The 14,133-nt window shown below is 53.6% G+C and overlaps 1 protein-coding gene across 2 annotated transcripts in view; it reads right to left on the reverse strand.

Moving 5' to 3' along the window:
- The window catches only part of LOC140388602 (plexin-A1-like), a 626,216-nt gene that overhangs the window by 276,489 nt on the left and 335,594 nt on the right, over positions 1 to 14,133 (reverse strand). The window lies entirely within an intron of this gene.

A 14,133-nucleotide genomic window follows, 5' to 3' on the forward strand; every position in this document is an offset into this window, starting at 1 on the left:
AATTATTCACGTCTTCAGGCAAACAAAGAGAAAATGCATATTTCAAAAGGAACTTAAAGGCAATGAGTTTGTACTTCTAATCTCTGAAGCCTGAGATTACATGCCATATTTTCACACTATAACTGATTCACAAAATTATAGCCGGGAGCACAAGCTACACTTAAATAATTTCTTTCTTTTAATCAGTGGCGTCCCGAATGGATTGGAGACTGGTATATCCAGTAAGCCATCCACTTGAAGTTATTTTATTTTTTAAACAGGATGCTAGTTTGTTTATTAACATGATAAAAAGATGTTAATTGGAGGTTCATTACTATGCAAATTTATTTCATTCTCAATGGCGGATGTTAATTAAGACAGCATATTGGTTATCAGTATGCAGGGAAACCTGTTTTTTTTTAAATATATAAACAAATTATTTTTTCCTGCCAAAATTTCTTCCTTGCCTCCTCGGGTAGGGTGACGCCCGCGTAATTCTTGGCATTCACACCAGGGAAGGACTTGCATTTCTGTAGCGCCTACTACGGCCTCAGGACGTCCCGAATGCACTCCGCAGCCAGTAAAGCCACAACGCAGGGAACCTGGGAGCCAATCCACGCACAGAAACCTCCGACCGACAGGGAGGCGGCGGGTCAACTGTTTTGTTGGCGGTGCTGGTTGAGGGATAAATATTGGCCAGGACACAGGGCAGAACTCTGCTGGGTTCCGCCAAGATCCCGTGTCACGGTGTTGAATCCGATTGGCCGGGGTGGGGGGGGGGGGGGGGGGGGGGGGGTGGTTCTATCCTGAAAACGCTTAACCCTTGGACCATGGCAGTGAACCCAGATTATCAGACTATTATATTGCCATTTTGACGGACTTCCGGTTGCGGCTATGCGGAGCTAAGTCGCACATTCGGCAGCTCCCGCCAGAAACGGACTTTTGGGCTCTTTTCAGGGGCCCCAGCAGCATTTGTTCGACGGTTCCCAGTGTGGGAAGGTGACAGTACGATTTCCCCGGCACTGTATGGATTGGACCAGCAGTGGAGCGGTGAAAAAAGTAATTCTGGTGCAGCGAAAAGTGCGAGGGAGGAAAGCCAAGATGGCGGCAGGTGGAGACCAGGCAGCGTGGGTGCAGTGGGCGCAAGAGCAGCAGGAGTTTCTCAAGCGCTGCTTCACGGAATTGAAAGCAGAGCTGCTGGAGCCGATGAAGGCTTCGATCGACAAGCTGGTCGAGACCCAGAAGGCCCAAGGGGCGGCGATCCGGGAGGTGCGGCAGAAGGCCTCAGAGAATGAGGACGAGATATTGGGCCTGGTGGTGAAGGTGGAGGCACACGAGGCGCTGCACAAGGAATGGCAGGAGAAGTTCGAGGACATGGAGAATCGGTCGAGGAGGAAGAATCTGCGGATTCTGGGTCTCCCACAGGGAGTGGAGGGGTCGGATTCTGGAGCATATGTGGTCACAATGCTGAACACGTTGATGGGCGCGGGTGCCTTCCCGAGGCCCCTGTAGCTGGATAGGGCCCACCGAGTCCTGGCGAAGAGGCCCAAGTCTAACGAGCCGCCGCGGGCGGTATTGGTGCGGTTCCACCGCTTGGTGGACAGGGAGTGTGTCCTAAGATGGGCAAAAAAGGAGCGGAGCAGCAGGTGGGAGAATGCAGAGGTCCGTATATACCAGGACTGGAGAGCGGCGGTGGCCAAGAAGAGGGCCGGGTACAATCGGGCTGAGGCGGTTCTGCATCAGAAGGGGGTGAAATTCGGGATGCTGCTGCCGGCGCGACTGTGGGTCACGTGTGAGGACCGGCACCATTACTTTGAGACGCCGGAGGAGGCGTGGACCTTTATTCAGGCCGAAAAGTTGGACACGGACTGAGGGTCGGCTGTGAGGGGAGGTCGCGGAGGCGGGGGGGTGTGGGGAGGGGGGGGGGGTGCTACAGTGGTTACTGTGCTTTGGGGGATGTTGGGGGATATTCTATTCTGTTCTGTATTGTTTCCTTGGGTGCTGGGTGGGGCGGGGTGAATTGGTTTGAAGTGGGGATTTTGTGAGAGTGTGGGCTTCGGTGGTTGGAAGGACGGTGCCCCGTTTGGGGGAGGGGAGATGGGAGGCCCGAGGTGGGGGAGCTGGGATTAGGCCGCAAAAGGTAGCTGCGCCAGAGAGGGCGGGGCCGGTCTGATGGAAAGCGCGGGCTTTTTCCCGCGCTAGGGAAGGAAGGGGGCAGGGCCGGGGGGGGGAAGGGCGGTGTTGGAGAGGAGCGCCCGCTGATGGACAGGAGGGGGGGGGGCGTGGAATCTGGGTTGCCGCTGCATTGGCCAACGGTGAGCTGGAGCTCGGAGAGAGAGTCGGGGTAGGGGTCTGCCGCTGGGGGGAATGGAGAGTGTGGGAGGTGCGGGCACGTGGCTGGCCTAGAAAAGGGGATGGCTAATCGGCAGGGGGGGAGTGGGAAGCCCCCTGATCCGGCTGATAACTTGGAATGTGAGAGGACTGAACGGGCCGGTCAAGAGGGCCCGTCAAGGGACTGGAGGCAGATGTGGTTATGCTCCAGGAGACGCATTTGAGGGTGGCAGATCAGGTTAGGCTGAGAAAGGGGTGGGTAGGGCAGGTTTTCCACTCGGGGTCGGACGCAAAGAATCGAGGGGTGGCGATTTTGGTGGGGAAGCGGGTGTTGTTTGAGGCGCTGAACATCGTGGCAGACAATGGAGGTAGGTATGTGAGTGGTAAGCTGCAGGGGGTGAGGATGGTATTAGTAAATGTTCTGCCCCGAATTGGGACAATGCCGGATTTATGCGGCTCATATTGGGCCGGATTCCAGACCTGGAGGCAGGGAGCTTGATAATGGGGGGGGGGACTTCAACACGGTACTGGATCCAGCGTTGGACCGCTCCAGGCCAGGATGGGTAAGAGGCCGGCGGCGGCCAAGGTGCTGAGGGGGTTTATGGACCAGATGGGAGGAGTGGACCCATGGAGGTTTGTCAGGCCGAGGGGCCAGGGAATTTTCTTCTTTTTCCCACGTCCATTAAGCCTACTCCCGGATAGACTTCTTTGTTATGAGCAGTGCACTAATTCTGAGGGTGGAGGGCACGCAGTATTCGGCCATAGCCATCTCAGATCGTGCCCCGCATTGGGTGGAGCTGGAGCTAGGGGAGGAGAGGGACCAGCGCCCGCTGTGGCGCCTGGATGTGGGCTTGCTGGCGGATGAGGAGGTGAGCGGGCGGATCCGGGGGTGCATTGAAAGCTATCTAGAGGCTAACGATAATGGGGAGGTGCAGGTGGGGGTGTCTGGGAGGCGCTGAAGGCGGTGATTAGGAGAGAGCTAATCTCCACTAGGGCCCACAAGGAGAAGAAGGAGAGGAGAGAGAGGGAGAGATTGTTGAGGGAGATTTTAAGGGTGGATAGGAGGTATGCAGAGGTCCCCGAGGAGGGACTACTCAAGGAGCGACGAAGCCTCCAGGCCGAGTTCGACCTGTTGACCACCAAGAAGGCAGAGGTGCAGTGGAAGAAAGCGCAAGGGGCGGTGTATGAGTACGGGGAGAAGGTTAGCCGGATGTTGGCACACCAGCTTCGGAAGCGGGAGGCAGCGAGGGAGATTGGGGGAGTTAGGGATAAAGGGGGGAACACGGTGCGGAGTGTAGTGGGAATAAATGGGGTATTTAGAGACTTTTATGAGGGGCTGTATAGGTCTGAGCCCACGACGGAGGAGGGGGGATGCGTCGATTTTTGGATCGACTGAGGTTCCCGGGGGTGGAGGAGGAGCAGGTGGCTGGGCTTGGGGCACCGGTAGGGCTGGAGGAGCTGACTAAGGGGCTGGGGAGTATGCAGGCGGGGAAGGCACTGGGGCCAGATGGGTTCCCGGTGGAATTTTACCGGAAGTACATGGACCTGTTGGGCCCTCTATTAGTGAGGACTTTCAATGAGGCGAGGGAGGGAGGGAGGGGCCCTACCCTCGACGATGTCCAGAGCGCTGATCTCGCTGATCTTGAAGCGGGACAAGGACCCATTACAGTGTGGGTCGTATAGGCCAATCTCTCTCCTCAACGTGGACGTGAAGCTGTTAGTGACGATGTTGGCTACCAGAATTGAGGACTGTGTCCCGGGGGTGATTCCCGAGGACCAGATGGGTTTTGTTAAGGGAAGGCAGCTGAATACCAATATGCGGACGCTCCTTAACGTAATCATGATGCCTACAGTGGAGGGGGAGGCGGAGATAGTGGTGGCGATGGACGCGGAGAAAGCCTTCGATAGGGTGGAGTGGGGGTACCTCTGGGAAGTGTTGAGGAGGTTTGGGTTTGGGGAGGGGTTCATTAGTTGGGCTAGGCTACTTTACGAAGCCCCGGTGGCGAGTGTGGCCACGAACCGGAGGCGGTCAGAATACTTACGGCTGTACCGGAAGATGAGGCAGGGGTGCCCGCTATCCCCCTTGCTACTTGCATTGGCAATTGAGCCTTTGGCTATGGCTCTAAGGGAGTCCAGGAACTGGAGGGGGCTGGTCCGTTGGGGGGGGGGGGGGGGACCGGGTTTTGTTGTATGCCGTTGACCTGTTACTGTATGTGGCGGGCCCAGTGGGGGGGATGCCGGAGGTGATGCGGATCCTCAGGGAGTTTGGGGACTTTTCCAGGTATAAGCTCAACGTGGGGAAGAGTGAGCTCTTCGTGGTACACCCAGGGGACCAGGGAAGGGGGATAGACGAGCTTCCACTGAAGAGGGCGGATTGGAGTTTTCGGTACTTGGGGATCCAGGTGGCCAGGAGCTGGGGGGCCCTACACAAACTCAACTTGACGAGGCTGGTGGAGCAGATGGAGGAGGAGTTTAAAAGGTGGGATATGCTGCCACTCTCCCTGGGGGGTAGGGTGCAGTCGGTGAAGATGACGGTGCTCCCGAGGTTCCTTTTTATATTCCAGTGCCTCCCCATCCTGATCCCTAAGGCCTTTTTTAAGCGGGTCAGTAGGAGCATCATGGGATTCGTGGGGGCGAAAAAGACCCCGAGGGTGAGAAGGGTGTTTCTGGAGCGGAGTAGGGACAGAGGAGGGTTAGCGTTACCTAATCTGTGTGGGTATTACTGGGCTGCCAATGTGGCGATGATACGCAAGTGGGTAATGGAGGGGGAGGGGGTGGTGTGAAAGAGGCTGGAGATGGCGTCCTGTGTGGGCACGAGTCTGGGAGCGCTGGTGACAGCACCGCTGCCGCTCCCGCCGACTAGGTACACCACGAGTCCGGTGGTGGCGGCAACTTTGAAAATTTGGGGGCAGTGGAGGCACCACAGGGGTGAGGTAGAGGCTTTGGTTTGGTCCACGATCCGAGAGAACCATCAGTTCGTCCCGGGGAGAATGGATGGAGGGTTCCTGAGCTGGCACAGGGCAGGAATTAGAAGGATGGCGGACCTGTTTTTAGATGGGACGTTTGCGAGCCATGGGGCGCTGGAGGAAAAATTTGGGCTTCCACCCGGAAATGCCTTCAGGTACATTCAGGTAAGGGCGTTTGTAGGACGGCAGGTGAGGGAGTTCCTGCTGCTTCCAGCTCTCAGGATTCAGGATAGGGTGCTCTCGGGGGTGTGGGTTGGTGAGGGCAGGGTCTCGGCGATTTACCAGGAGATGCAGGAGGAGACCTCGGTGGAGGAGCTAAAGGCTAAATGGTAGGAGGAGCTTGGGCAGGAGATAGACGAGGGTACGTGGGCGGACGCCCTGGGTAGGGTTAATTCTTCCTCCTCTTGCGCCAGGCTTAGCCTGATACAATTTAAGGTTCTTCACAGAGCGCATATGACAGGGGCGAGGCTGAGCAGGTTCTTTGGGGTGGAAGACAGGTGTGGGAGGTGCTCGGGGAGCCCAGCAAATCATACCCATATGTTCTGGGCGTGCCCAGCGCTGGATGGGTTCTGGAGGGGTATTGCGGGGACGGTGTCTAAGGTGGTGAACACTCAGATTAAGCCGAGCTGGGGGTTAGCACTATTTGGGGTATCGGACAAGCCGGGAGTGCAGGAGGCGAAAGAGGCCGGTATTCTGGCCTTTGCGTCCCTGGTAGCCCGGCGGAGGATTCTGCTACAGTGGAAGGATGCGAGGCCCCCAAGCGTGGAAGCCTGGGTCAGCGACATGGCAGGGTTCATTAAATTGGAGAGGGTAAAATTTGCCTTGAGAGGGTCTGTGCAAGGGTTCATCAGGCGGTGGCAACCATTCCTAGACTTTCTAGCGGAGCGTTAGGAGGTGGTCAGCAGCAGCAGCAACCCAGAGGGGGGGGGGGGGGGTACTTTGTGTTGTCTACTGTGTTCATTATTGCTTAATGGGGGGTTTGTATATTGGGGGAATTTGTGATGTAGTTGTAAGATGTTTATTTATGTGTTCTTTGTTTTTCTTTTTTCTGTAAGGGTTTGTTGAAAATATGTAAAAATTTGAATTAAAATATTTCTTTTAAAAAAATCATATTGCCATTTGTGGGATCGTGCTATGCACTGCCCTCCTTCCCACATTATAACAGTGACTAGACTTCAAAGTACTTCATTGCTTTGTAAGGTAGTTTGGGCTGGTCCTGGGACGGCAAAAGCTACAGAGAATCCATCTTTCTTTCTTGTCCTGGAGTGGCGTCCATTGAAAGGTGTCCGCATGTGGAGATCGGCCCGAGGCAGGACGAGGCTCGGGTGTGCAGCGTTGCTCGCGGACGCCCGGTCTGCCCATCCCATTGCGGGTGGGCCGCCACAGCTGTCTGGGTCAAGGGGTCGCCTCCGGAAGCAACAAAGTCCAACAAAGACTGAGGTGCCTTCAGAAAACGGGGGGAACAAGAGGTCGCAAGGAAATTCTGCCCGCTTCAGATAGATGAAGCAGGTCGATTGATTCAAGTCCCAACTTCCCCGACTAGTCAACCTGCTAAGGCTTCTGAGAGTGTGAGCGATAGTGCAAAACCTGGTCAGTGTGAGCGCATGATCCACACGCTCCCAACAAGACTTTTTACAATCATTCATAATTGAGATTTGGGCCCGTTTATTGCCCATCAGGTCCCTCTGATGGTGGGCCTCCTTCCTGAACTGCGAGTGGGTGTGGCACAACTTGCTAGGTCTCTTCAAAGGAACAGTTAAGGGTAATGTTGGTGCATGTCTGGAGTCACATGTGGGCCAGACAGGGGGAAAATGGCAGATTTCCTTTCCTTAAGGAAGTAGCAAGGTGGCACAGTGGTTAGCACTGCTGTCTCACAATGTTAGGGGCCCCGGTTCAAATCCAACCTCGGGCAGGTGCCTGTGTGGAGTTTGCACTTTCTCCTCGTATCTGCGTGGGTTTCCTCCCACAGTCCAAAGATGTGCAGGTTAGGTGGATTGGTCACGATCAATTGGTCCTGGGTGAAGTTTTGGGGATAGTGTGGGGTTTGGGCCTTGGTACGGACACTTTCAGAGGATCGGTGTAGACTTAATGGCCCAGATGGCCTCCTTCTGCACCGTAGGGATTCTACGAAGGGCATTAGTGAAACAGCTTCATCCACAATTTGACAGCTTCATGGCCTTTTTATTATTTTTTGTTCACCGATCCAAACTTCATAGAATCTCTACAGTACAGAGGGAGGCCATTTGGCACATTGAGTCTGCACTGACGCTCCGAAAGAGCACCCCACCCAGGACCACTCCCCTCACCCCGGAACCCAAACTACCCGGCAGACACCAAGGGGTAATTTAGCGTGGCCAATCCACCTAACCTGCACATCTTTGGACTGCGGGAGGAAACCGGAGCACCCGGAGGCAACCCACGCAGACACAGGGGAAGAACGTGCAAACTTCACACATTCAGTCACCCGAGGCCGGAATCGAACCACCGGGTCCCTGGCGCTGTGAGGCAGCAGTGCTAACCACTGTGCCACCATGCTGTTAATTTTTTTTAACGGAATTAAGGATTCTCAGTGGTGGGATTTGAACTCACAATCTCTTCATCATTAGCGCAGGCCTCTGGTTTCACTCGTCAGCCACACCTGTTTCTAACACAAATGCTCTGACCTTCCCGGGGGAAGAGGCCTCTGGATCTTACAATCTATCAGAGGAACAAAGGAGCTCATTCCTTGCTGCTCCTCGGACCCCCCCCCCCCCTCCCTCCCCCATAACCAGACAGCGGGAGGCAAGAGTGTGGTGGTGGGCACGCACAGTGGTGTCGCTCCCCCCCCCCCCCCCCCCCCAACCAAGGGTCTGACCCCCATCGAACCAGCAGGTCAAAGGGAACTTGAAAGTTGGGTGGGGAGGGAGGCAGGTGGGGATGAGAATGCGCGAGGAGGAACCAGGTCCCAGAATGGCTGTGGGAATCAGAACGCCAGCTAGCACAGATCACAGATGCTCCAATGATGCCCAAATCGAAACTTCAAAGGAACTCATACCAGTGACATCTGTGCCAGTGATCCAATTGGGCCGTCTCGCTTTTTGATGTAAATTAGCCAAATGGTTGAAACTGTCAGGCCTGATTAAGCCATGAGTTACTTCAAAGACAGTGGAGATGAAGAATAAAATGTGCAGCAAAATGCATGTCACTGAAGCGTTAGCAAACAAGCTTCAGGCGTCGTTCAAGTATTCTGTGATGCACAGAGAGTGATGAAGCAAAATTCACCCAATCTTGGGTGGTACATGGGCCTGCCCAGCTGGTTGCTCAACCTTTCCTGTGAAGACCAAGGCTCGTTTCTCTTGATGCCACGTGTGTTACACCCCTCCGAGAATGAGACAGAGACAGTCAAGAAGGTCGTCCGGGGTGGGTGGGGAATGTGCATGGAAAGGTGGGGGTGGGGATGCCCAAGAGAGGACAGGTAGGAGGCCGAGCAGTTCGATGAGAAGGGAACAGACAGAACGATGGAGACGGGGAGACTGAGAGAGAGACGGACAGAGCAAGCGATAAGATAGTCACACAGAGAGAGAAAAGAAAAAGAGGGGCGTGATTCAGCGGCCACGCTCGCTGGGCCCGAAAAGCTCCCCCCCCCTCCGGAGGTGCTGTTACAACTGGTCCACCTGTGTGTGGGCCAGTACTAAGCGACGCCAGGCATGGCCGTTACATCCCAGGCGCTGGGAGAATACAGCACAGACATATTTAAATGAGCCATTATAGGCTGATCTGGGTCACGCCACGTGAGGGACATGTTGTGTTATTAACCCTGGGGTAACACTGACTGCAACTGGGTGCAGTTAGACTGTAAAACAGACACCAAACTTAGACGCTGGTTCAATAAAATTTATTGAACTTCTGTAACAAGGCACACAGCTGGCTGTGGGTTGACACTCTACTAAGTACACACTACTAAGTATACTAACTATAACTAACTAGACCAGACTAGCTCTGAGCCACGTGTAGAAGGTGCTGAATGATATATACACCCTGACTGTCACTACAGTTGTCACCAGTGGAAAGAGGCAGAGTGCTGATGCCTCGTGTGGTTTACAGTGGGAAACCCCCCTCTAGTGTTCTGTCTAGTGATTGGTTGTGTTCTGTCCTGTGTGTTGATTGGCTGTACTGGGTGTCTATCACTGCCTGTCTTTACCTCTTGATGTGTATGAGTGCATATTATGACAGGACAGATTCAGATCTCGAAGTTTGGTCGAATCTCGCGAGACGTCTCAAGCGCCGCGAATCTCACGAGAGGCCTCTCGCAAGATTCAACGGTCTCGGCGTGTCACCAAGTCAGGTGCGATGAGGCCGGTAAATGCCAATCAGAGAGAGAGGAAGAGACAGAGGGAGGTAGAAGGATAGACAGAAAGAGGGACAGAAAGAGAGGCAAGATGGAGACAGGGAAAGCCTGAGAGGGACAGGGAGAGATAGAGAGACTGAGAGTAAGAGAGAGAGAGAGAGAAAGAGGGAGTGAGACTGAAAACACACAAAGAAAGTACGATCGTCAGAAACGAACCATACTCCAGAGCCAGAGTGATTCATTGACAGGTAGCAGGGAGCAGATGCAAGTCTGTAAACTGCTACATTCTGTGTATAACCCTGGGTCACCCCATTGCTTACAATTACAATCAACTAAATCTCAGATACAGCGTGCCTCCCTGCCTACTACAGCTGCAGAAACTGACATGTTGACCTTAATTCATGTAGTTTGGGAACAGTGGGGTCTTTTTGCAAGGTTCATCCGAGTACACCATGTACGGTGCGTGTACTGCGTCAGGATACCAGGTGAATGTGCACTGTCAGCAGCCCAGTGCGATCCTCTGCGACTGCAGTCAAATAAAAACCGACTGATTCCTTCGAGCAATCGTAAAGCGCAAGCTCAACTGCTTTCTGTATTTGCATGCACTCGTATTTTTAATATGCTAGCTAATCCCCCGAGACACTCAAAATTGGGAAGTGTAGACCTTCGGATTATCATAGAATTATAGAATTTACAGTGCAGAAGGAGGCCATTCGGCCCACCGAGTCTGCACCGGCTCTTGGAAAGAGCACCCTACCCAAGGTCAACACCTCCATTCTATCCCCATAACCCAGTAACCCCACCCAACACTAAGGGCAATTTTGGACACTAAGGGCAATTTATCACGGCCAATCCACCTAACCTGCACATCTTTGGACTGTGGGAGGAAACCGGAGCACCCGGAGGAAACCCACGCACACACGGGGAGGATGTGCAGACTCCGCACAGACAGTGACCCAAGCCAGGAATCGAACCTGGGACCCTGGAGCTGTGAAGCAATTGTGCTATCCACAATGCTACCGCGCTGCCCTGGATGCCGTGGATGAAGTGATGCTGAAGAATTAGGGGAATAAGTGGTCCACAGCGAGAAATAATTTATAACCCATTTTAGAGTCATGCATTTTGTCCTCCGTTTATATTTCTATATTTTTTTTTTAAACTTTCCATATTGTAATGACACTGTCTCATTAATGAAGACTACAGTGCCTCCAGTGGGCAGAGAGGGCAATTGTAGCGCGACAGGTTTACATAGAATCATAGCATTTACAGTGCAGAAGGAGGCCATTCGGCCCATCGAGTCTGCACCGGCTCTTGGAAAGAGCAGCCTACTTAAGCCCATGCCTCCACCCTATCCATGTAACCTAGTAACCCCACCTCACCTTTTTTGGGACACTAAGGGCAATTTATCATGACTAATCCACCGAACCTGCACATCTTTGGACTGTGGGTGGAAACGGGAGCACCCGGAGGAAACCCACGCAGACACGGGGAGAACGTGCAGACTCCGCACAGACAGTGACCGAAGCCGGAATCGAACCTGGGACCCTAGAGCTGTGAAGCAACTGTGCTAACCACTATGCCACCATGCTGCCCCTTCACTTTCCCTGCAGACGCGGGGAGAATGTGCAAACTCCACACGGACAGTGTCCGGGGCTGGGTTCGAACCCGGGTCCTCGGCAGAGTGAGGCAGCAGTGCTAACCACTGCACCACCGTGCTGCCCAGAGGCACTTTTCCTTCTAAACATGAATAACGAAACCAATAAATCTCAGATATAAACTCCTTTCACAACCTCAGAACCAGTCCACAGCTCTTCATAACCCGTGAAGTGCTTCTGCAGTGGTGTCGTTGTGGTGTCGGAGGCAACGAACACACAGTAAGTGTTTGCAGGAGAATGGAGAGCTCTTCTCCCAGCATCCACAGCAGCAGAGAAAGAGCTCTATCCCGCGGGTCAGGGCAGTGCCAGCATTCAGTCCCGGAGGTAGAGGGGTTTCTCTGGTACGATGGATCCCCGTTCCAGTCAATAATACACTTCTTCCCCAACACCTGTCACCACATTGTGTTGATCAACGACTTGATGGTTTGTGAGGGTCCTTGTGTTGCTGAGTCACTGCAAGATATTTGGATGGCCCCAAAAAGTGTCCATTTTGTGCAGTTTTCTGCTGGTTCAGGTCTCCACGGTAAAGCCATAATAGAAGACATGCGTAACTGCGCTGTGCCCTTCAGCGTTCAACATTTATTCCCCGCCTCGTGTGATATAAAGCGGCTTATCCTCCCACTTTATCCCAGCTTATCCTCAGCTTTGACAAAGAAGTCATCGGACTCGGAACGTTGGCTCTTTTCTCTCCCTACAGATGCTGCCAGGCTTGCTGAGATTTTCCAGCATTTTCTCTTTCGCTTTCCTCCCGCTTCTCTGTTCACAGTGCAACCGAGATTTTCGGCAAAGCGTTGAGAATACTCAAACACTTGAGCATTTCCTGCTGCTTCTCCTGACCCTGATAACTTGGCCCGTCTCCAGGGCAGGAGGTAGATCTGTCGAAGCAGCTGCCTTATCAACAGCAACCTGCCCACGACAATTGGCGTCTCACTGAACTCAGCATGTCCCCATTTGGCCACGGGGAGTGGAGTGCTCACGTAGGTTAAACACAGCTCGGTTTTAACATGTTAAAAATCACATCCCGCGCTGCCGACCGCCTGTAAGGAAGGCCGCGGGACATCAGTTAACATTGCACACACATTTTCAGATATAGTCCTCCATGCTGGATAAATCTGTGCAAATCCTTAACAACTGCTTGAGCTGACGGAAAACATTTCAACCCAATCCAAGATCGCCAGGAACAAAAGACCACAGGAACAGGAGGGGTCCATCCAACCCCCAAAACCTGTTCCGCCCGTCACTGGGATCCTGGCTGATCTGTAATCTAACTCCATCAACAAGCCTTGGCTTCACATCTCCTGACAGAAGGAAATCGACCTCAGATGCAAGATGAGGAACTGAGCTATTGTTTTCTGACTTAAGAGGGAGCGGGTTGGGTTCAACTCCCCCGCCACCCTTTGCACAATGGAGTCGTTCCCAAATTCCCACCTGGACAGCCTGGCTCTGATTTTAAGGTTATGCCCCCTTGTGTGGTACCCGCCCCCCCCCCCGCCCCACCACCACCACCACCAGCAGAAATGGTTTCTCTCCATGTACCCCGTTCATTTCCTTGAAATCGCCTCTTGGCCCACTCGATTCATGCAATCATGAGGAACAGGAGCAGGAGCCGGCCATTCGGCCCATCGAGTCTGCTCCGCCATTCAATGGGATCACGGCTGGTCTGGTCATGGACCCAACCCCGCTGTGCTGCCTTCACCCCGATAACCCGCGTCTCCCCCCCCCTTATCCATCAAAAACCCGTCAAACTCCACCTTGAGCATATTCAATGACCCACAGCCATCACTGCTCTCCAGAAGAGAATTCTACAGACAAACAAACCCTCTGAGATTAGATTCCTCACCTCCGTCTTAATGGGAGACCTCTTATCTTTAAACTATGCACCCAGTTCTAGATTCCCACACAGGAGGAAACCTCCTGTCTTAGATGAGCGTCTATCTTGTCAAATCCCTCAGAATCTCACAGCTGGGAGCCCTGACAAATCTGTGCTGTAACTCAAACCCTCAAAGTCAAGGCCAGCAATTCCCCAAGGGACCTTATCAAATGGCGGGGCCAGGCTCCAAAGGCCTGCTCCCAAGTCCAAAGCCCTGTGTGCGGTAAAATAAAGGACTTGCATTTACATAGTGCCTTTCCCATCCTCAGCATGTCCCGAGAGTGCCTTTAAGTGCTTTTGACACGTGGTTACAGTTGTAGCAGGGAAACAGGGCAGCCAATTTGTGCACAGCAAGCTCCCACAGGCAGCAAATGAGGTAATGGAGCAGGTGATTTGCTTTCGCAAGGCGGTTGATGGGTGGCTATTGGTCAGGATGCTGGGTGGATTCCTCAGTGTTTCTCCAAAGTAGCACCTCGGGATCTGAGTGAGCAGAGCCGATCTTGACTTAACGCCTTAATCTGAAAGGTGGCACCCCCGACCGTGCAGCACTCCCTGTGCACTAGAATACATTAACAGCTACCTCAGAGGCACTAGTGCATATTAAATTCAGGACACCGAACCTGAGGCAGGGATCATAGAATTTACAGTGCAGAAGGAGGCCATTTGGCCCATCAAGTCTGCACCGGCCCTTGGAAAGAGCACCCCACTTAAACCCACACTTCCAACCTACCCCTGTAACCCAGTAATCCCACCCAACCTTTTTGGGCAATTTATCACGGCCAATCCACCTAACCTGCACATCTTTGGGACTTGTGGGAGGAAACCGGAGCACCCGGAGGAAACCCACGCACACACGGGGAGAACGTGCAGACTCCGCAACAGACAGCGACCCAAGCCGGGAATCGAACCCGGGACCCCGGAGCTGTGAGGCCACCGTGCTAACCACTGTGCTACCGTGCCGCCTAGGATATTCAGCTCTGCTGTATGGGCCCCAACACGCGCGCA

Source organism: Scyliorhinus torazame, chromosome 13 (assembly GCF_047496885.1).
Source record: "Scyliorhinus torazame isolate Kashiwa2021f chromosome 13, sScyTor2.1, whole genome shotgun sequence".
NCBI lineage: Eukaryota > Metazoa > Chordata > Chondrichthyes > Carcharhiniformes > Scyliorhinidae > Scyliorhinus > Scyliorhinus torazame.